The following is a 22,483-nucleotide window of genomic DNA, read 5'->3' on the forward strand; positions in this document are numbered from 1 at the left end:
TGGGGAAAAAGAAAAGAAGATAAAGTTGTCCAGACAGAGAAAGTATATGGCTTAATCCAGAGAGAAAGAATGGAGAATAAAGAAGGAAGTGTGGAACATGTATCAAGAGAATGGATTAAATATGTCTGCTTAAACAAACCAACAACCAGAGTAACCAGACTAGAGGAGTGAAAAGATAAGAAGGAGAAAAGGAAGGAAGAATGTGTCTATATAATAAGAATTGTCCAAGAATTAAACCAGGCAATGCAACAGTGCAGGTCTGGAGGAGGAGCCGTCTGTTACCTCAGTGTCTATCTGGCTTGAGTGAATGTGCAGTTACCGGGAGCAGAGGGGTGGGGTTTGGTATAGGCGGGTCCTGGACACCAATCCCTGAGGCCTTGCCTTGGTGGTGGTGGGGAGAAAAATGGTGACACCCCAGTCTCTTCTCCACAGACCCGGTGTCCTAAACCACTCTGTTCGAGCCATCCTCACTGTGCTGTGGGCGCAAATGAAGCAGTTTGTCCCGCTCTGCTGACTCCTGTGCCTGGCATTTGGCTTGATTCAGACTCTCACTCTGCACGCCCCAGTACTAGGGAAGCGTTGCTCCGCACCACCCAATATGTGGTCCCTTCTGGCGGTCACAGGCAGGCTTTGTCCCGTCCCATAGCTCTCCAGGGAGGGGATAGATTTCTCCTACTGCGGACTGCGCCCCTGAGCTAGCCACTGCGCCTGGGGCAGGCTCCCCTCCTCCCCAGGCTCATGATCCAGGCAGCAGGCCACAGTCCAGAGCAAGCCCCACAGTTAGAGATCTGATCTTTCTCCCTCCAGTTCTGAGGTTTTTCTCTTGTTCAGATACAGTCCCATGCCTCCCCAGCCGCACTTTATCTTCCCTTTGTTTCTCTGCAGAAGTGGATCCCTCCCCTCTGTTAGTTTTATCTCTCCCAGTTCACAGTCACACACCTTTGGCCCATCAGGTTGTCCTGGTGGGTCGCTGGAAGCGCGACCTTCTCTTTTCCTCTGGGACTCTTGGGATTCAAAGTAATTTGACTTCAACACTTCTTTGTTTGAGAGAAAAGGGAAGTTTGGATCCCCCTACTTCTCCACGATGTTGGCCCCCTCTCACTATTGGATTGATTTAAAATTCCACGTTAATATTTAATCCTGTGGTGGTATGTATCTTTTCCACAGAATAGACTGAAAAATTAAAGAATCTATTTTGCTCATTTTATCAAGACCCCTCTAACGGCGAGGCACTAGAAACAGAGATTCTTTCAGTCTATTTGATAGGGAAGAAAACAGTAAATTTTGTTTTCTGGTATATTTGTCTAAAGTCTATCCCTATAAAGCTTTGAAAAAAATAGAAATGGGGTTGGGGCGCCTGGGTGGCTCAGTTGGTTAAGTGTTTGACTTTGGCTCAGGTGATGATCTCACAGTTCATGTGTTTGATCCCTACGTCAGACTCTGTGCTGACAGCTCTGAGCCTGGGACCTGCTTTGGATTCTTTGTCTCCCTCTTTCTCTGCTCTTCCCCCACTGATGCTCTATCTTTATCTCTCTCAAAAATAAAGAAACATTAAAAATATATAAATGGGGAAATGCTTGGGTAATCTGGTCAAAGTGTAGAGTCAAAAAAGATAACCTGCTTGTCTATCCCTTATCTCCACTTACATTTGTGATATTGAATACACAATTTCTAGATTTCTACTTGGCTCAGCTTCCTGAAGATAGAGTCTAAAAAAGGAAACAAAATTCACCATCCCATTTACTGGGACCCTGGAAGAAGCCCTGTGTAAGTCAAGAAAGATAGTGTTGTTGGAACATGGCATTTGCAAATGTGTCATAAAAAGTTACATGAATTCTTGTTTTTTTAAATCTAGGGTTTTTTTTCCTTGTCACTCATGTCTCAACTGAGGAGATTGTTCTCATAACATTTTTCCATTAACATCAGTGACAGAAGGAAGGCCAAGGGCTTAATGAACAGAACTCACAAACAGGAAAAATCAGATGGCATCTTGGGTTACATTTTGCAATAGGTCTTCTTTACCAATTGTGCCACTGCAAAGACGCTGACTACTATATAATAATGACATACCGAAAAAGAGAGTCTCCTGATAGAATAACTGACAGAAATCATGATTCACACTATATAAATAGATGACAATAATATGCAACAAATCTTACTTACAAATGTTAGAATCAACCCTCAGTAACAACAAAACAATGTATTGTATTTCAAAACTTTTAGTTTGACTGGTATGAATTTGGATGTGTATTTGGATTGTTCCCTCTGGTAGTTGCAATTTTCCATTATCTGAATGTCCTTTTCTTTTACCCTTTAGCCTAGTAGGATAAAAGTATTTTTAAAATAAATGTATTCATTGGGAAACTGCCCAGTGATGGTGATAATGATGACAACTTAAGTAGGAGAACCTGATTGACATTAATCAATTCACTAAATTCTTACACCTTCAGAGTTAGATCCTGTTGCCCTTACTTTATAGATGAAGAAATAAGGACACAGAGACCATAAATAGCTTGTGCCAAGCCATGGAGCCTGAACTGGAACCCTGGTCTTTCTAATTGAATACTCCAAGCTCTGAACTACTAAGTTAAAACACCTCTGTCCTTTTAATGTAACAATTCTTCCATCAAAAGAGAGATCACAGCTTCAAAAAATTCAACAGCATCTTCTCTTCCACAGAATAATTAAGACTTCTGAAATCACTGGGGCACCTGGGTGGCTCAGTCGGTTAAGTGTCCAACTTCAGCTCAGGTCATGATCTCACGGCTGGTGAGTTCGAGCCCCGCATCGGGCTCTGTGCTGACAGCTCAGAGCCTGGAGCCTGCTTTAGATTCTGTGTCTCCCTCTTTCTCTGCTCCTCCCCCACTCGTGCTCTGTCTCTCTCTTTCTTTCTCTCAAAAATAAATAAACATTAAAAAAAGATTTCTGAAATCACTAACTAGACTTTCAATACTGAAAAAGAAAATTAGAGAAAACAGTTCCTCTGGCCAAAAGGCCAGACATTTTATTTCAATTGAGAATGTTTTCACTTGCATTTAAGACAGTGAGAATTAAGTTACTATCTACTTCATGAAATAGCAGTCATTACTATGTTTAGTAAGCTGTTTGCAGCAAGATCTTTTAGAATATAAATACACTGTTATACAGCATTTTCTACCAATAGAATCATTGTTTCCCTCCATATGTTCTTCCTGTAGGTGTCTAATGAGTTTCCACATATGAAAAATTAAAAGGGAATCTATCTGAGGAATAATTCCAGCAACCACGGCATATGGAGACATAGTTTTCAAGTCACTTTGCCATGATTTCTAGGCAAAGCGCAAGATTTCCCGGTGGTAGCAGCTAGCAATACTGTCGTCCTCCACTTACAAGTTCTACTGTGTTCTTTGCTGCAGATCTTGGGCTATTCTATTTTACTCCATGTCAAAAGTGATAATGGGAAATGAGGCACATTTTCTGTCAGACTTTGAGTACATACTTTACCTTGTCCAAACCATAGTGGATGCTTCCCTGCCCTCAGCTCAATGCCAGGACTCTGTGAAAGGAATTATTAGGATATTTGCATATGGTGCATTTAGCTCTGCCTCATTTATGAAGCCCTTTCATGTTTCTGAGTGGCTGATGCTCCCCCAAATACTTGTGAGAATGTGCCACACTAACTGGCTGTGTTTCAGTAAGACATTTTCCAATCCATAGCTCTACTTTTTCCTCATTCAAATGAAGAAGACCCTAACACCTTTGATATAGGGTAGTAGAGACATACAGTAAAAAGTGACTCTCCACCCGCTCTGTCCTTCCAGATCCTTAAAGGTAGTGATTATATGGCTTATTTCTCTTGCATTCCACTTATACATACATATATTCACTCATCAATTTACTCATTCACAAATATTACTGAGAAAATTCCTGGATTGAGGAATTCGTACTACCTTTCATCACACTTTTGTGTGTGTGGTGCTACCTAGGAGTACATATGTTTACTTCACCGATTACATGCCAATTCCCAGCTTGGTCTTTGGTGTTTTGACATTAATGGAATTGACACAGTCTTCACTCAGGCCTATACTATAATTCTAAATTGTGATTCAAGCAAGTGGCTGTTCCAGCCTTCTCTCTCTCTCTCTCTCTCTTTCACCTGCCTGCCCGCTTCATCACTTAAATAAATGAATATGAGTGTCTGCTACCTGCCAAACACTGTCTTGATACAAGGAAACGATGCTGAAGAAAATAAACAAGATGTTACCTTCATGGGATTCACATTTCAATCAAATGAGAGGTATAAGAGTAAACTAGGTAATATCATATCTTGATGAAAGCTTTAACGAGAATGAAAAAGTTAAATGGTAGAGTGAATGGACAGAGTAGAGTGTAACCTACTCTAGATAAGGTACATAAGAAAGGTGTCTGTTTAGGAGGAAATGTTAGAAAGGATATATGAGTGACAAGAAGACAACCAAGTGAAAATCTGGAGGGATGCCTTTCCAGACAGAACAGCTCTAGTAAGGAATATGGAGTTTATTCTGTTTTATTTAAGTCTGGTCAACTTATGGTGGGGCTTATTTGGAGGGGTGATTTATACATTTTTAAAAGAAATTTTTATTGAGAGAATTATAGATCCACTTGCAATATTAGAAATAAAGATAATGGATACCTGACCTGTTACTGAATTTTACCAATCTTATCTTGCAAAACTATAGTGAAAAAAACTATAGTAAATATTACAACCAGAATACTGACATTGATAAAATACACCCCACTTTTACTTACCACTACCTTTCATTTTAGCTATCCATATTAAAATATGAGTAATGAAGGCTTATTGTGGCTTTAATTTCCCTAGTACCTAGAACATATTTTCTTTGCAATCTCTGTATCCTCTTCAGTAAAACATTTATTCATGTCTTTTGCCCAATTTTCTTCTTATATCTTTTATTTTATTGCTGATCTTTTGTTTATTTGCTTGTTTAGATTTAATTGATGTAATATAGTATTGGTTTTAGATGCACAAAAAAATATGCCTTGATATATGTGCATGTTGCAAAATGATCATCACAATAAGTTTAGTCAACACACAGTTATAATTGTTTTCTTGTGATGAGAAGGTTGAATATTTACTCTTACCTCTTAGTAGTGTCCAAATATATAATACTATATTGTTAACTAAAATTGCCATGTTGTATATTACACCCCCAGAATTTACATAACTCATAATGGGAAGTTTGAACGTTTGGCAACTTTCACCCATTAGTGCACCCACCCAAACCCCACTTTGGGCAATCACTAATCTGTTCTCTATACCTGTGAATTTGGATTTTTGTTACGTTCCACATATAAGTGAAATCAGACAGTTTTCGTCATTCTCTGTCAGACTTATTTCACATAGCATAATACCCTCAAGGTGCATCCATGTTGTCACAAATGGCAGAATTTCCTTCTTCTTTATGACTGAGAAATATTTCTTCTTTAACAGAGAATAAAGCAGAATTTTAATCTTATACTACTGTACTTTTTTAAAAACATAATTTATTTTCAAGTTATCTAACATACAGTGTATACAATGTGTTCTTGGTTTTGGGAGTAGATTCCCGCGATTTACTGTTTCCATACAACACCCAGTGCTCATCCCAACAGGTGCCCTCCTCAATTTCCATCACTCATTTTCCTCTCTCTCCCACCATCAACCCTCAGTTTGTTCTCTGTATTTAAGGGTCTCTTATGGTTTGCCTCCCTCTCTGTTTGAAACTATTTTTTCCCTTTCCCTTGTCCCATGGTCGTCTGTTAAGTTTCTTAAGTTACACATATGTGTGAAAATATATAATATCTGTCTTTCACTGACTGATGAAATACCTTCCAGTTCCATCCATGTTGCTGCCACTGGCAAGATTTAATTCTTTCCCCTTGCCAAGTAGTATTCCATTGTGTATATAAACCACATCTTCCTTATCCATTCATCCGTTGATGGACATTTAGGCTCTTTCCATAATTTGGCTATTGTTGAAAGTGCTGCTATAAACATTAGGGTATATGTGCCCCTATAAATCAGCACTCCTGTATCCTTTGGATAAATTCCTAGCATTGCTATTGCTGGGTCGCAGGGTAGTTCTATTTTTAATTTTTTGAGGAACCTCCACACTGCTTTCCAAAACGGCTGCACCAGTTTGCATTCCCACCAAAAGTGCAAGAGGCTTCCTGTTTCTCCACTTCCTCACCAACATCCATTGTTGCCTGAATTGTTAATTTTAGCCATTCTGAACAGTGTGAGGTGGTATCTCAATGTGGTTTTGATTTGTATTTCCCTGATGGTGAGTGATATTGAGCATCTTTCCATGTGTCTGTTGGCCGTCTGGATGTCTCCTTTGGAAAAGTGTCTATTCATGTCTTCTGCCATTTCTTCACTCGATTGTTAGTTTTTTGGGTGTTGAGTTTGGTAAGTTCTTTATAGATTTCGGATACTAACCCTTTATCAGATATATAATTTGCAAATATCTTTCTCATTCCATCAGTTGCCTTTTAGTTTTGTTAACTGTTTCCTTTGCAGTGCAGAAGTTTTATCTTGATGAGGTCCCAATAGTTTATTTTTGCTTTCATTTCTGTTGCCTTCGGAGACAGGTCGAGCAGGAAATTGCTGGGGCTGAGGTCAAGGGGTTATTGCCTGTTTTCTCCTCCAGGGTTTTGATGGTTTCCTGTCTCACATTGAGGTCTTTCATCCATTTTGAGTTTATTTCTGCATATGGTGTAAGAAAGTGGTCCAGTTTCATTCTTCTGCATGTTGCTGTCCAGTTTTCCCAGCACCACTTGCTGAAGAGACTGTCTTTATTCCATTGGATACTCTTTCCTGCTTTGTCAAAGATTAGTTGACCATACATTTGTGGGTCCAATTCTCCCTTCTCTATTCTGGTCCATTCGTCTTTGTGTCTGTTTTTGTGCCAATATCATACTTTCTTGATGATTACAGATTTGTAGTAGAGGCTAAAGTCTGGTACTGTGAGGCCTCCTGCTTTGGTTTTCTTTTTCAACATTACTTAGGCTATTCTGGGTCTTTTGTGGTTCCATACAAAGTTTAGGATTGCTTGTTCTATCTTTGAGAAGAATGCTGGTGCAATTTTGATTGGGATTGCATTGAATGTGTAGATTGCTTTGGGTAGTATTGACATTTTAACAATATTTGTTCTTCTAATCTATGAACATGGAATGCTTTTCTACTTCTTTGTATCTTCTTCAATTTATTTCATAAGTTTCTACAGTTTTTAGCATACAGATATTTTACATCTTTGGTTAAGTTTATTCCTAGATATTTTATGGTTCTTGGTGCAATTATAAATGGGACTGATTTCTGGATTTATCTTTCTGTTGCTTCATTATTTATGTATAGAAATGCAACTGATTTCTGTACATTGATTTTGTATCCTGTGACTTTGCTGAATTCATGTGTCTGTTCTGGCAGCTTTTTGGTGGAGTCTTTGGGGTTTTCCATGTAGAGTATCGTGTTATCTGCAAAAAGTGAAAGTTTGACTTCTTTGCCAATTTTGATGCCTTTTATCTTATTTTGTTGTCTGATTGCTGAGGCTTGCACTTCCAACACTATGTTAAACACAGTGGTGAGAGTGGACATCCCTGTCATGTTTCTGATCTCAGGGGGAAAGCTCTTAGTTTTTCCCCATTGAGGATGATATTAGCTGTGAACTTCTCATATATGGCTTTTATGATGATAAGGTATGTTCCGTCTATCCTGACTTTCTTGAGGATTTTTATTAAGGAAGGACAAAATAAGCTGTATTTTGTCAAATGCTTTTTCTGTATTGATTGATGGAATCATATGGTTATTATCCTTTCTTCTATTAATGTGATATATCACCTTGTTTTGTGAATATTGAACCAGTCCTGAAGCCCAGGAATGAATCCCACTTGATCGTAGTGAATAACTCTTTTAATACACTGTTGAATTCAATTTGCTGGTATCTTGTTGAGAATTTTTGCATCCGTGTTCATCAGGGATATTGGCCTGTAATTCTCCTTTTTAGTAGGGTCTCTGTTTGCTTTGGGAATCAAGGTCATGCTGGTTTCATAGAATGAGTCCAAAGCTTTCCTTCTGTTTCTATTTTTGGAACAGTTTGAGAAGGATAGGTATTAACTTTGCTTTATTTTTTAAACATGTTTCTAATGTTTATTTATTTTTGAGAGAGAGGGACAGAGCATTAAGGGGGGAGAGGGTCAGAGAGAGAGGGAATCACAGAATCTCAAGCAGGCTCCAGACTCTGAGCTGTCTGCACAGAGCCCAATGCGGGGATTGAACTCGTGAACCATGAGATCATGACCTGAAATGAAGTCAGACACTTAACTGACTGAGCCACTCAGGCACCCCAGATAATAACTTTGCTTTAAATGTCTGGTAGAATTCCCCTTGAAAGCCTTCTGGGCCAGGACTCTTATTTGTTGGGAGATTTTTGATAACTGATTCAATTTCTTTGCTGGTTATGGGTCTGTTCAAATTTTCTGTTTCTTCCCATTTGAGTTTTGGTAGTGTGTGGGTGTCTAGGAATTTGTCAATTTCCTCCAGGTTGCCCGGTTTATTTGCATATAATTTTTCACAGTATTCCCTAATAATTGTATTTCTGTGGTGTTGGTTGTGATCTCTTTCATTCTTTTTCATTCATGATTGGGTTCTCTCTCTTTTCTTTTTAAGAACTCTGGCTAGGAATTTATCAATTTTGTTTATTTTTTCAAAAAACCAGCTCTTAGATTCATTGATCTTTTTTTTGGATTCTCTATTATTTATTTCTGTTCTAATCTTTATTATTTCTCTTCTTCTGCTAGATTTGGGGTTTCTTTGCTGTTCTGATTCTAGTTCCTTTAAGCGTGCTTTAGATTTTGTATTTGGGATTTTTCTTGTTTCTTGAGATAGGCCTGGATTGCAATGTATTTTCCTCTTAAGACTGCCTTTGCTGCATCCCAAAGGGTTTGGACTGTCATGTTTTCATTTTCATTTGTTTCCATATATTCTTTAATTTCTTCTTTAATTGCCTTGTTGACCCATTCATTCTTTAGTAGGATGTTCTTTAACCTCCATGCATTTGGAGGTATTCCAAATTTCTGTGTGTGGTTTATTTCAAATTTCATAGCATTGTGATCTCAAAATATGCATGGTATGATGTCAGTTATTTTATATTTATTGAGGGCCATGTTGTGACCCAGTATGTGATCTATTCTGGAGAATGTTCCATGTGCACTCGAGAAGAATGTGTATTCTGCCACTTTCAGATGAAAAATTCTGAATATATCTGTCAAGTCCATCTAGTCCAGTCCATCTTTCAAGGCCATTGTTTCTTTATTGATTTTCTGCAGAGATAATCTGTCCATTGTTGTAAGTGGAGTATTAAAATCCACTGCAATTACCATACTGTTATCAACAAGATTGCTTATGTTTGTGATTAATTGATTTATATATTTGGGTTCCTTCAAGTTGGGGACATAAACATTTACAATTGTTAGCTCTTCTTGATGGATAGACCCCATAATTATGATAAAATTCCCTTCTTCATCTCTTGTTACAGCCTTTAGTTTAAAATATAGTTTATCTGATATAAGTCTGGGTACTCCAGCTTTCCTTTGACTTCCAGTAACATGATAGATGGTTCTCCATCCCCTCACTTTGAATATGAAGGTGTCCTCAGGCCTAAAATGAGTCTCTTGTAGACAGTATATAAATGGATCTTGGTTTTTTTATCTGTTCTGATACCCTATATCTTTTGATTGGAGCATTTAATCCATTTACATTCAGAGTTATTATTGAAAGACATGGATTTAGTGTCTTTGTGTTATCTATAGATTTCATGCTTGTGGTGATGTCTCTGGTCCTTTGTATTCTTTGCAGCATTTCACTCACAATGTCCCCCTTAGGATCTTTTACAGGGCTGGTTTAATGGTCATGAACACCTTAAGTTTTTGTTTGTCTGGGAAAGCCTTTATCTCTCCTTCTATTATGAATGACAGCCTTGCTGGATAAAGGATTCTTGGCTGAATATTTTTCCTATTCATCACATTGAGTATTTCCTGCCACTTCCTTCTGGCCTGCCAAGTTTCAGTGGACATGTCTGCTACTACCCTTATGTATCTACCCTTGTAAGTTAAGGCCCATTTGTCCCTCGCTGCTTTCAGAATTCTCTTTATCTTTGTACTTTGCCAGTTTCATTGTGATATGCTGTGAAGACCTATTCTTTTAAAATATTCATGTATATTATATATTTATATTAATATATATTTATATTTATATTTGTATATATCTCAAATCAGAAAATGCAAAACCACTGGACTGATATCTGATTGTGCCTTGCAACCAGTGGTTGTGCTGGTCTGGAGGAGGGGCTCTCTTCTTTGGGCTTGAGGGGCTCTCAGTGTCAATCTTGCTCTGATACACAAGTTACCACTCATGGAGAGGCATGGTTTGATGTAGGTGGGCCCACTGTCCATTCCCTGAGGCCCTATCTTGTTGGTGATGGGGAGAAACATGGTGACACCCCAGTCTCTCCGCCCCCCCACTGCCCCGGTTCAGGTGTGCCAAACCATTCTGTTCAGGCTGTCCTCTTAGTGCCGCTCAGGTATGAGCAGGCCAGTTTGTCCCACTCCACAGTCTCTCATGCCTCTCAGATAGTCAGCTGGCTTTCAAACCCTGATGTCTTGAAGGATCCCACTCCGCTTGCTCTGGTTTCATGGCAGAGCCACTCTGCCACACGAACAACGGGCCTCTGGCTCCTCACTGTGCCCTGCAGGCATGAGTGGGCCTGTTTGTTCTGCTTCACACTCTCCTGCACTTCCCAGGCACTCAGCTGAGATTCAGACCCTGATATCTTAAAGGATCCCTTTGGTGTGTCCCAGTTCCAGGGTAGTGCCACTCTGTCAGCCAGCTGACAGAGGGCCTCTCTGACTAATATTTCATTGTATGCATATATACCAACTTTCTTTGTCTATTCATCAGTCAATGGACATTTATATTTTTCCATGTCTTTTCTATTTAAAATGAAATTTTAATGTTTTTTTTCTGGGGGAGAGAGAAAGAGAAACACGAGTAGGGGAGGGGCAGAGAGAGAGAGAGAGGGAGAGAAAGAATCCCAAGAAGGCTCCATGCTGTTAGTGCAGAGCCTGACATGGGGCTCGATGTGGGACTTGATTTCAAGAACCATGAAATCATGACCTGAGCTGAAATCAAGAGTTGAATGCTTAATCAACTGAGCCACCCAAGCACCCCTACTTCTATTGTTTCCATGTCTTTCATATTTTAAATAATGTTATAGCAAACACAGTGTTGCAGACACCTTTTTGAGATAATGGTGTTTCATTTGGATATATACTGAAAAGTGGGGTTGCTAGATTACATGGTAGTTCTATTTTTATTTTTCTGAGGAACCCCATACTGCTTTCCATAGTGGCTGCATAATTTACATTCTACCAACAGCATACAAGGACTTTATGGATTCTGCATCCTTGCCCACACTTGTTATCTATTGTCTTTTTGATAACACTCATTCTAACAGGTATAACCTGTTACCTCATTGCAGTTGATTTGAACTTTCAAATTTTCAAATTTCAAGATTTTTCAAATTTTCAAATTTGAATTTGAGATGGAAAAACTGCTATCTCATGGCAGTTTTGACTTGATTTTCCTGATGATTTGTGATGCTGAGCACCTTTTCTTATTATCCATTTGTATGTCTGCTCAGACAAAAGTCTATTCAGTTCCTCTGCCCATTTTTTAATCATATTGTTTATTTTTTAGCTATTTAATTCTATGAGTTGTTTTAAAATACATTTTGGAGGGGTTCCTGGGTGGCTCAGTCAGTTAAGTGTCTGACTTTGGCTTAGGTCATGATCTCCCAGTTCTTGGGTTCTAGCCCCATGTCAGGCTCTGCGGTGACAGTTTGTATTCTGTGTCTCCCTCTCTCTTTGGCCCTCTCTCGCTCATGCTCTGTCTGTCTGTCTCTCTCAAAAATAAACATTATATATATAAATATGTATATGTTATTAACCCCTTACCAGACATGAATTGTAAATATTTTCTCCCATTCCATAGGTTGCCTTGTCATTTTATTGAAGGCTTCCTTTGCTGTACAGAAAGTTTTTAGTTTTTTTGTAGTCCCATTTACTTATTTTTACATTTATTGCCCTTGGTTTTGGTGGCAAATTAAAAAAAAATCAATGCCAAGGCCTATGTCAAGGAGTTTACTAAGCATGTTTTCTCCTAGAAGTTTTATGGTTTCAAATCTTATGTTGAAATCTAATTCATTTTGAATTGATTTTTGTTTATAGTATAAGATAGTGGTCCAGTTTCATTCTTTTGCTTCTGGCTCTCCAGTTTTCCCAGCACCACTTATTGGAGAAACCATCCTTTACCCAAATTTTGGCTTCATTGTCTTAATTGACCCTATATGCATCAATTTATTTCTGAATTCTCTATTCTGTTCTATTGATACATGTGTCTGTTTTGATTACTGTAAGTTTGTAACATAGTTTGAAATCAGAAAAGCGTGGTGACTACAACTGTTCTTTCTGAAGATTGCTTTGGCTATTTGGATTCTTTTCTGGTTCCATACAAATCTTAGGATTGTTCTATTTCCATGGGAAATGCCATTGGAATTTTGATAGGAATTGCACTGAATCTGTAGATAGCTTTGAATGGTATGGACATTTTAACAATACTAATTTTTCTAATTCATGAGCACAGAATATCTTTTTTTTATGCCTTCAGTTTCTTTCATCAATGTCTTATAGTTTTAATTGTACAGTTCTTTCACCTGCTTGGTTAATTTATTCCTAGATTTTTTTATTCTTTTTGATGCAATTGTTAATGGGATGTTTTCTTAATATCTCTTCATGATAATTCATTATTAGTGCATAGAAATGTGACAGATTTTTATATATGGATTTGTATACAGCAACTTTCCTGTATATTTTAATTAGTTCTAACAGTTTTTGGTGAAGTTTTTAGGGCTTTTCTACATATGATATTATATCATTTTCAAATAGAGACAGTTTTACCTGAATAACTTTTATTTTTTTTCTTGTATTCTGATGCTTTGGCTCAGACTTTCAGTACTCTACTGAATAAAAGAGGTGAGAGTGGGCAGCCTTTTTTGGTTCCTGATTTTTGAAGAAAAGTTTTCAGCTTTTCATCATTGAGGAAGCTGTGGGCTTGTCATACATGTACGATTTTTATTATGTTGAGGTACATTCCTTTTATACCCACTCTGTTGAGAGTTTTTATCACAAATTGATGTTGAATTTTGTCATACATTTTTTCTGATCTATTGAGATCATAGGATTTTTTATCTTTAATTTTGTTAATATATCACGTTGATTTGTGGATGTTGAATGATCTTGCGTCTCTGGAAAAGTTCCATTTGATTGTGATATGATCCTTTTAATGTATTGTTGAATTTGGTTTGCTCTTACTTTGTTGAAGATTTTTGCATCTGTGGTCCCCAGGAATATTGGTCTATGATTTTCATTTATTAGGGCATCCTACTCTGGTTTTCATCTCAGGGTAATGCTGGCCTGGTAAGATGAGTTTGGAAGTGTTTCCTCCTCTTTTATTTTTTGGAAGAGTTTGAGAATTTGGTATTCTTTTTTAAATGTTTGGTAGAATTGAATAGTGAAGCCACCTGATCCTAGACTTTTATGTTGCTGGAAGTTTTTGGTTACTGATTCAATCTCTTTACTAGTTATTGGTCTTTTCAGATTTTTTATTTATTCTGGGCATGTTGTATGTTTTTAGGAATGTATCTCTTTCTTCTATGTTGTCCAACTTGTTGGCATATAATTGCTCATTGTAGTTCTTTTACAATATTTTTATTTCTGTGTTACCCTTTCTAATGTCTTCTCTTTCATTTCTGATTTTATTTCAGTCTTCTTTTTTATAATGTGTCTATCTAAAGGTTTGTTATTTTATCTTTGAAAAAAACCACCTCTTTCAGTGAATCTTTATCATCTTTTTAGTCTCTATGTCATTTATTTTCACTCTAATATTTGTTATTTGCTTCCTTTGCAAACATTGGACTTAGTTTGTTCTTATATTAGTTTTTTAATGTATAGATTCGGATTGCTTATTTGAAATCTTTCTCTTTTCTTAATGTATGCATTTTTCACTATAAATTCCTTTTTAGCACTTTTGCTGCATCTCGTAAGTTTTGGTACATTATATTCCCATTTTCTTTTGTCTCAACATTTTTTTAAATTTTTTTGTTGACCCATTGGTTGTTCAGTAGTATGTTGTTTAATCTCCATATATTTTTTAATTTTCTACTTTTCTTCTTGTAACTTCTAATGTCATACCATTATGATTGAAGAAGATGCTTGATATGATTTCAGTCTTCTTTAATTTATTAAGACTTGTTTAGGACTTAACATATGATCTCTACTGGAGAATGTTCCCTGTGCCCTTGAGAAGAATGTGTGCAAGACATTCTATAAATGTCTAAGTTTATCTAGTCAATCAAGTCATTTAAGTCCAGTGTTTCTTTATTGATTTTTCTGTCTGGCTGATCTACCCATTGATGAAAATGGGGTATTGAAATCCTCCAGTATTATTAGATTGCTATCTTTTTCTACCTTTTGGTCAGTTAATATTTGCTTTATATATTTAGGTGCTCTTAGAGTGGGTGCATAAGTTTTTATAAATGTTATATCCTCATGTTGGTTTCACCCATTTATCATTATCTAAAAACCTTGTTTGTTTCTTACTACAGCCTTTGTCTTAAGGTACTTTTTGTCTGATATACATACAGTTACCCCAACTTTCTTTTGGTGTCTGTTTGCATAAAATACTTCTTTACATCCCATTACTTTCATTTTGTGTGAGTGTCTTCTAGGCCACATGTAGTTGGGTCCTATTTTTTATCCATTCAGCCACTCTGTGTCTTTTGATTATAGAATTTAGTCCATTTACATTTAAAGAAGTTATCAATATATATGTACTTATCACCATTTTGTTAATTGTATTCTGGCTGTTTTATAATTCCTTTGTTTCAGCCTCCTACTTCTGTGCTAGTCTCTGGAGGAATAGTCAAAGTGAGTAAGCTAAAGTCTATTAAGAACTGTTTCTCAGTTCCCTCTCACTTGTCACGGTGCTGGTTTTATGGCAAGACTGTATGTTATTGTGCTGGTGTTTATGGTAAGGTCATGGCTGAACCTCTCCTCCCCATTTTGATGTGTGTTTTTTTTTTCTCATTAATCTGATGTGTAGGAGTTGTCCAGCTAGTTTTTGGATTTCTTTCAAAGGGAACTGTTCCATATGTAGCTGTAGACTTGGTGTATCCATGGCAGGAGGTGAATTCACAATCTTCCTAAGTTGCTATATTGAATCAGAACTTCTATTGTTGACTTTTGAGAGTTTTTATATATTCTAGATACTATTCATCTGTTGGGTATGTGGTTTGAAAATATTTTCTCCAAATCTATAGTCTGTATCTTCAACCTTTTCACATTGTCTTCCACAAAGCAAAAGTTTTTAATTTTGATGAAGTCCCAGTTATGAATTTTCTCCCTTAATGGATTATGTATTAGTCTCAAATCTAAGATTTCTTTACCTAAATCAAAATCCCAAATATATCTCCCACTTAAAAAAACATTTCTATTATTTTAAGTTTTACATTTAAGTCCATAATCTGGATTGTTTTATTTATTTATTTTTTAATGTTTATTTATTTTTGAGAGAGAGACCGACAGAGAGCGAGCAGGGGAGGGGCAGACAGAGAGGGAGACACAGAATCCGAAGCAGGCTCCAGGCTCCGAGCTGTCAGCACAGAGCCCATCTCGGGGCTCGAACTCACGAACCGCAAAATCATGACCTGAGTTGAAGTCGGACGCACAACTGACTGAGCCACTGAGGCGCCCCAAGGATTGTTTTAATGTTTGTACAAAGTATGAAATTTTGTTTAAGGTGAGGTGTTTTTTGTTTATTTGTTTATTTTATCTGTTTTTGTTGGTTTGTTTGCCTATGAGTGTACAATTGCCCCCGCACAATTTGTTTGAAAGATAGATTTATTCTTTTAAAAGTTTTTTTCTGGCTGTTGTGTGCAGAATGGATGATCGTCAGTGGTCTGTATAGGAGTGGTAGGACCAATTAAGAAACTTTTTCATTTACCTAAGTAAATCACCTGGTGAATTAGGCCAGGGTGATGGAATAAGAGATAAAGAAAAATGGACTCAAGGTATTTGGAGCTGTTAAGTGAATAGTGCTGCTGATGGAATAGATGTGGAGGAAAGAAAATGAGAGAAGAATTCAAAGATGACTAAGTGTTTAACATGATAAACGAAGTATATGGTGATTTTAACATTAGAGGAGACTTAAGAAAGAAGGAAGAATGATCTGTGTTACTCATGTTCTGTTTAAAATACCAATTAGACAGCTGAGTGAGGATGTCTGGTTGTAGGTTGTTAGACTAATGATCTTATAATTCAAGGGCAAGAGCAGGGCTGAAAACACACATTTGAAGAGTCATCAGTGTAGATGATCTTGCTTAGGAAGAAAGTCTAAATAGTGAAGAGAAAAATTTTCATCATTGTCATTGTTCAAGAAATTAAATCTCCTGAAATACTCACATATAAAGATTTCCTAAAAGTGATTAAGTTGGGATACTATTAATCTAACATAGCAAATCTCTATTTAATTATTTATACTGGCATTAATATTTGATTAAATATTTTAATACATTTTATTGTATATACTTATATAAGAAAATACGAATGATCTTAATGAAATGACAGATTTTACATTAAAATCGTGTATGTGCTTCATTGCACCAAATCAGAATCCAATGAAATAAAATGACTTAGTCTATATTGATTAATATTTTATCTTTTAAAAATAGAATCCAGGGGAGCCTGGGTGGCTCATTTGGTTAAGTACCTGACTTTGGCTCAGGTCATGACCTCGCAGCCCATGAGTTCAAGCCCCACATCAGGCTCTGTGCTGACAGCTCAGAGCCTGAAGCCTGCTTCAGATTCTGTGTCTCCCTCTCTCTCTGCCCCTCCCTGGCTTTACTCTGTCCCTCTCTCTCTAAAAAATAAATATTAAAAAAAATAAAGATAGAATCCATAAAATAAACAAAATACACTGGCATAAATTACCACTGGCCAAACATTATAAGTTTTCAACCTTAATAACTGTGATTCTAAGTGAAGGCAACCCTCACAATACAATTAATCTTCACTTTTATGTGATTCAAAGGAGTCTTGAGTGAATGGATTAGTTCTGGATATAGTAAAAATACTTGTGACTGCTTTTAAGTGGATCAAATTTTGTCTCTAGGAATTGTTAGTCAAAGATATTGATAGATTCCTATAAATTGGAAAACAAGTTTATTTACGAGTGACTGAGAAATTGAAAATGGGGTAGGAAAATTTACCTAAAAATATTGGTAGAGCTGCAAAGAGAACTCTATAAGGAGCTCCAATTACTAAAAAAAAAAAAAAAATGTGCAAAAGATGAGAGCACTTTAAGTATAGACTTTACAGTATAGGCTTGCATAAATAGTAACTGGAAATCAAGAACTGAGAAATATGGGAAATTCTTATAAAACTAAAAGTCTCTTTAATTTCTCTTAACACCCATATCCCTCTGTCCTAACTAGTTGCTTATGTTAAATGGTGGTTGAGAGAGAATTGCAAAATAAAATAGAAAGTATAATGTACTTTGGAGTTTGGGGAGATTTGGATTTGATATTCAATGATTTACTTAATGGTTTTATAGCCCTCAGATAGTTACTTATATCTATGAATCAATGTTCTCTGTAAATTTAGTGATTATGTATATTCTCACATGACTGTAGTAAATATCAAATGAAATTAAATCAAGGGTCCAATATTGCAGTACGTGTGTTTTAAAATACAATATCTCTCTTTAATTTGTTTTACTTCTGCCTGCTTTCTCAAAAGGAATTAGTCTTTATTGTAGAGGGGTAATTAACATTAGAAATAAGGTAGCAAGTGCATATATGAGGGAGGAGATTCTTTTAACATGATTTCATTTGATATGGATGGTCTCTCAAAAAATTATTGAAAGAACTCCTAGATTATATTGTCAAACCCTTGAATGAAATCATTGACTAGTCACAGATAGTGGAGAAATGCTGGAAGACTAGGGATAGTAAACGTACTTTTGATTTCCAAAGATCGAAAGAATAATAATGGTTGGAATATGGTACAAATAATAGGCGTATCCTATTCTAGGTTACAAAATAATTTCAAGTTACATAGAATTCCTTTGATTCCTTTGATAATAGTGTTAACATAGCTACACTACAGTTAAAAAACATGACCAAGCTACATAATTTTTTAAAAAAGACATGTAAACCTCCATATGGTACTTCGTTCTCATTTGATGGAAATTTTGACTCCCAATAATAGGACATTTGTTTAAGAATATTAAACTGGACATGGAAAAGCCTCAGCTTGTGATAGCATCCCATGCGATATCATAGTTGTGTGAATATTCAAATATGACATCTGGTCAGCAGTTGGGAACATGTGATGACTCACCGGGAATATTGGATATTTGCCAATTTCTTCTTTTACTTTTTCTAGTCCACAGGGACTAGATAAATAAATGGTGTTGATGTACATGGAAAGTTGTCCATGAAAATATGGCCTTCAACCTTAGCCTTATTTTTACAGCACTCAAATCACCTGATCTAGAAATTATAGGCATCTCTGCACATTACCCATGTGATCTGTAGTGTTTTCCTATACACAACTAAGGGGAACACCATGACTGATAACAAGTCAACGCTCATGAGCCACAGACTTGTGTAGTCAGACATCTAGGATTTGAATCCTGCTCTCACACTTAATAGCTATGTGATGTATGTCAATTAGTTAATCTCTGCTGCTTTAATTTCCCATCAGAAAAATGCAGACAGTAATAGTACCTGCTTTACGAAGTGGCTGTGAGCACTACAGGAGTGAAAATTTGTAGAAGGCTTAAACCATATATGACAAATAAATATTTGTAAAGTAAATAATTAAGCTATTGTTTACATTTTGTCTTTAAACTGAGGCTGCGAACTGACTTGAACATGGTCTTTGAAGAAAAATAAGCATTTCTAATTGGGAGTAAGAGAATTACAGTGCTACTCAGTCCTTAGGATAGCGTAAGAATGCCACACACCTACCCTATTTACTCAAATCTATAAATGTTTAAAAGATAACATCCTTCTAATTGTAGCAGTATTAAAACCTTGTAAGAACCACAGTGTAATATGCCCTTGTTTTAATTAACAATGTACTGTAAATAGCTCTCACTGATAGAAAATGTTATACAGATTTCACCAAGATCATATGCCATGTGTCTTCTCTGGCACACTCTCACAATGAAAATAATATTAGAACACATTTTCCTAGCATGTTTAACTTTGCAGAGAATTAACCAGTCTCTCACTTCATCTTCACAATAGCTCTGGGCAGCAGAGAAAACAGATATTATCATTTATCTTTCACTGGTAAGAAAATTGAGGCCCAAAGAGGTTAAGTCATTTGCTTGCCTAGGGTCACAATTTATCAATTCGGGGCCCATATTCTCTACAGTGCCCTCAAAAAATGCCTAAGTCACGAATTGAAAATCTCTGTCACTCTTATTCTCTGTATTCCTTTGAAACAAAACAGGAGGCAATATCTCTTTCATGATGGAGAAACTCAACAGAGATTCTGTTTATGGTTGTGCCTACTGGACACTGCACAACTCCTCAGGACCGACATCCACATAATGATATATGTCACTGGTACTCCCTGGATTTGTAGTGTCTAACCTGTATGACCGCTTGAGGCATGGATGGAGCAACTAGTTTCGCTGATCCAAAAGCCTGAGTCAGAAGCAGCAAGCAACAGTAGAATTGACATCCTGGTTTCCATTTCATTGTATGGTTTCACAGGAAATAAGAAAAAAAAAATAATAAAATCAAACAAAAGTAACTTGAAGAGAAAAATCTGTCACTCAGGTTGAATTTTTTCTTAGTTGAAATTCACCCTGTCTATATTCAATTGAATACAATGACATTTGATTGAACTGACTGGGAAAAAAAGTGACACGATACATCCGGATTCAGGCTCTCAAATTCGGTTTATTGTTTAGTGCAGCAACCCCTGAAATTAAATGAACACATACAGGAGATTCATCATAATGCTATCTGTGGAATCGTGTTATAGGAAGACAGTGCTATTACAAAGTCCTCCCACAGTTAAACTCCCAAGATGGACTCGATATTCTGCAAAATAGCACATTGCATTTAAGCTGAGCCTGGGATTTTTCTCTTTCTTTCCATTTTTTGACTTAAATAAGAAAATCTTGCAATTGGATTTTAAAAAGCTCCTTGTGAAGTAATTATCTATAATACATTCGCAAGTATTCTTTTTCAGTAAACCTGTAAGAGATGCTAAGAGATATCTCATACTTTCCCTTTCACAACTGCCACATGGTTCTCATCTAAACTGGTTCTGATAATGAGTCTTTTAAAACAGAAAAGGGACCATTTTAACTTTTTAAAACTAAATAGGAATCATAATAGAAGAAAGGGGCCTAATGTTAAGCCAGAGGTGAAATGAGGAGGGTCAAATGAGTTTCATATAGTATCACTAGGAATGCTACCAGAAACAATTAAGGCAACAAGAATATTTAAGCTTCCACTAGTGTTTATGGATGCTGGCAACATACATCATTAGGTTGTTATGAAACAATATGAAATTTAAAAACTTCTAAAATTATCTTGATAAAAGCATAAAGGAAATTCACGAAAAGAGCACTGAAGGTGAAAATCAACAGTGACCACTGCTGTTGATAATTTTAGTAAAATATTTGAAATCACTGACAATGAAAGAGCAACAGCAACAGATTGTGTACTTCAAAACAAACAACTTCTAAATTGTAATTTGAGATTTGAGTGTGTTTCTTAATGCCTTCAAAGTAAAAAAAAAAAAAAAAAGAAAAGAAGGATGTGTTTTCTATGTGAACTCACCAGCAAAGACTGACAACAGTGGTTAGGTAATATCTTTCTGCCATTTAGCAGCATGGAGATTATGAGGAACGGTTTAATCCTTCAGATTGTTTAGCTGTGACATTTTTGATGAATAGTACAAGAGATTTAACTATCAGCCAGAAAACAAAAAGAATTAACGTGACATTTGCACTGCAAATCACCATCACGCTCCATTTGCCAGAATCTTTCCTAACAGCTGATACTCAGCATTTTGAATAAGGAACAAGTTAGTCTATCAACAAGAGCAAACTCAGTTATTACTAAATGTGCCTTTAATGTAGTGTACATTAAATCATGCAATGATTCACTTAATAAGCAATGTCTTAGCTGCCTGCTGCATCCTGGAGACTGTTATGCAGTAAGATTAACAAGAGAAAAAGACTAGGATTCCAGAAGTTAGCCAGACAGCAAACAAAGGAACATTGCAAAAGAAAGCAATGTGAGCCTGTAGAAAAGGCACCTACATCCTGTGGGGTTCAGGGGAGACTTGATGGAGGTACATACTGTAAAGGAAAGCTCTAAAGTATTTTTTTCTGTCTCATATCAAAATCATTTTACCAAAAAAAAAAAAAAAAGACCTGAGAATGGATGGATCACAAATAATTACCTCACAAGCAACTCTACAAAACATCTCTGTAAAACATTTTTTAATACAAATTATAAAATATCAACAGAAAAAACTAAGATTAAATATTTAATACACACTACCCTTTGTAGAACCCTGAATTAAGTCCTTGTTGAGAGTAAGTCCTTGTTGAGAGTTGGGTTGTAGGAAGACTTTACCTCAAAACTGTTTTACCAGTATGAGTCTTGTGATAACATCTCAATATTCATCCACTTAATTTTATGGTGGAAATATTAATTAGCAATGGAATTTGATAATTTAAACTTACAAATATGAGAAAGGGCTGATTGGAAATAGCTAGGGAAAGATTGAGAAAGAATCCTTCAGAGGCAAAATGAGTGTTTGTAGAAGCAGATGTGTTCTAGGAAGTACATACAAGGACTTGGTGTGACAGGATTTGTTGCATAGGGGAGGAGGTAAGAAGAAGTACATAGGGGCCAAATAATGGAATGCCACTTATGTTTGAGTATAGAGTATAGGTTTCATTTCAGGATAGTGGGGAGCCACTGACGAATTTAAAGTTGATGTATATCAAAATCCCATTAGGATTGAAAAGATTACCGAGATAACCAAGTCAAGTTTGCATTGAAGACTATCATGAAGCTACTAGTGGTGATTGAAAAAATGGCTCCAATTCTTCATCCTTTCCTGCATCTAGCCTTGTATTGTGTCTTTGCAGTAACTTTCACCAAAAGGTGGAGTCTTTTTCTCTACTCCTAGAATGTGACCTACCCTTATAAGTTGCTTTGGACATAGAATATAGCCAAAGTGAGTATGTCCCAGTCCTAAGCCTTTGCCTATCTATCTTTATTGTCTCAGAACCTTGCTTTCTCTGCCATGA

This window comes from Lynx canadensis, chromosome B4 (genome assembly GCF_007474595.2).
Source record: "Lynx canadensis isolate LIC74 chromosome B4, mLynCan4.pri.v2, whole genome shotgun sequence".
In the NCBI taxonomy this organism is placed as follows: Eukaryota; Metazoa; Chordata; class Mammalia; order Carnivora; family Felidae; genus Lynx; species Lynx canadensis.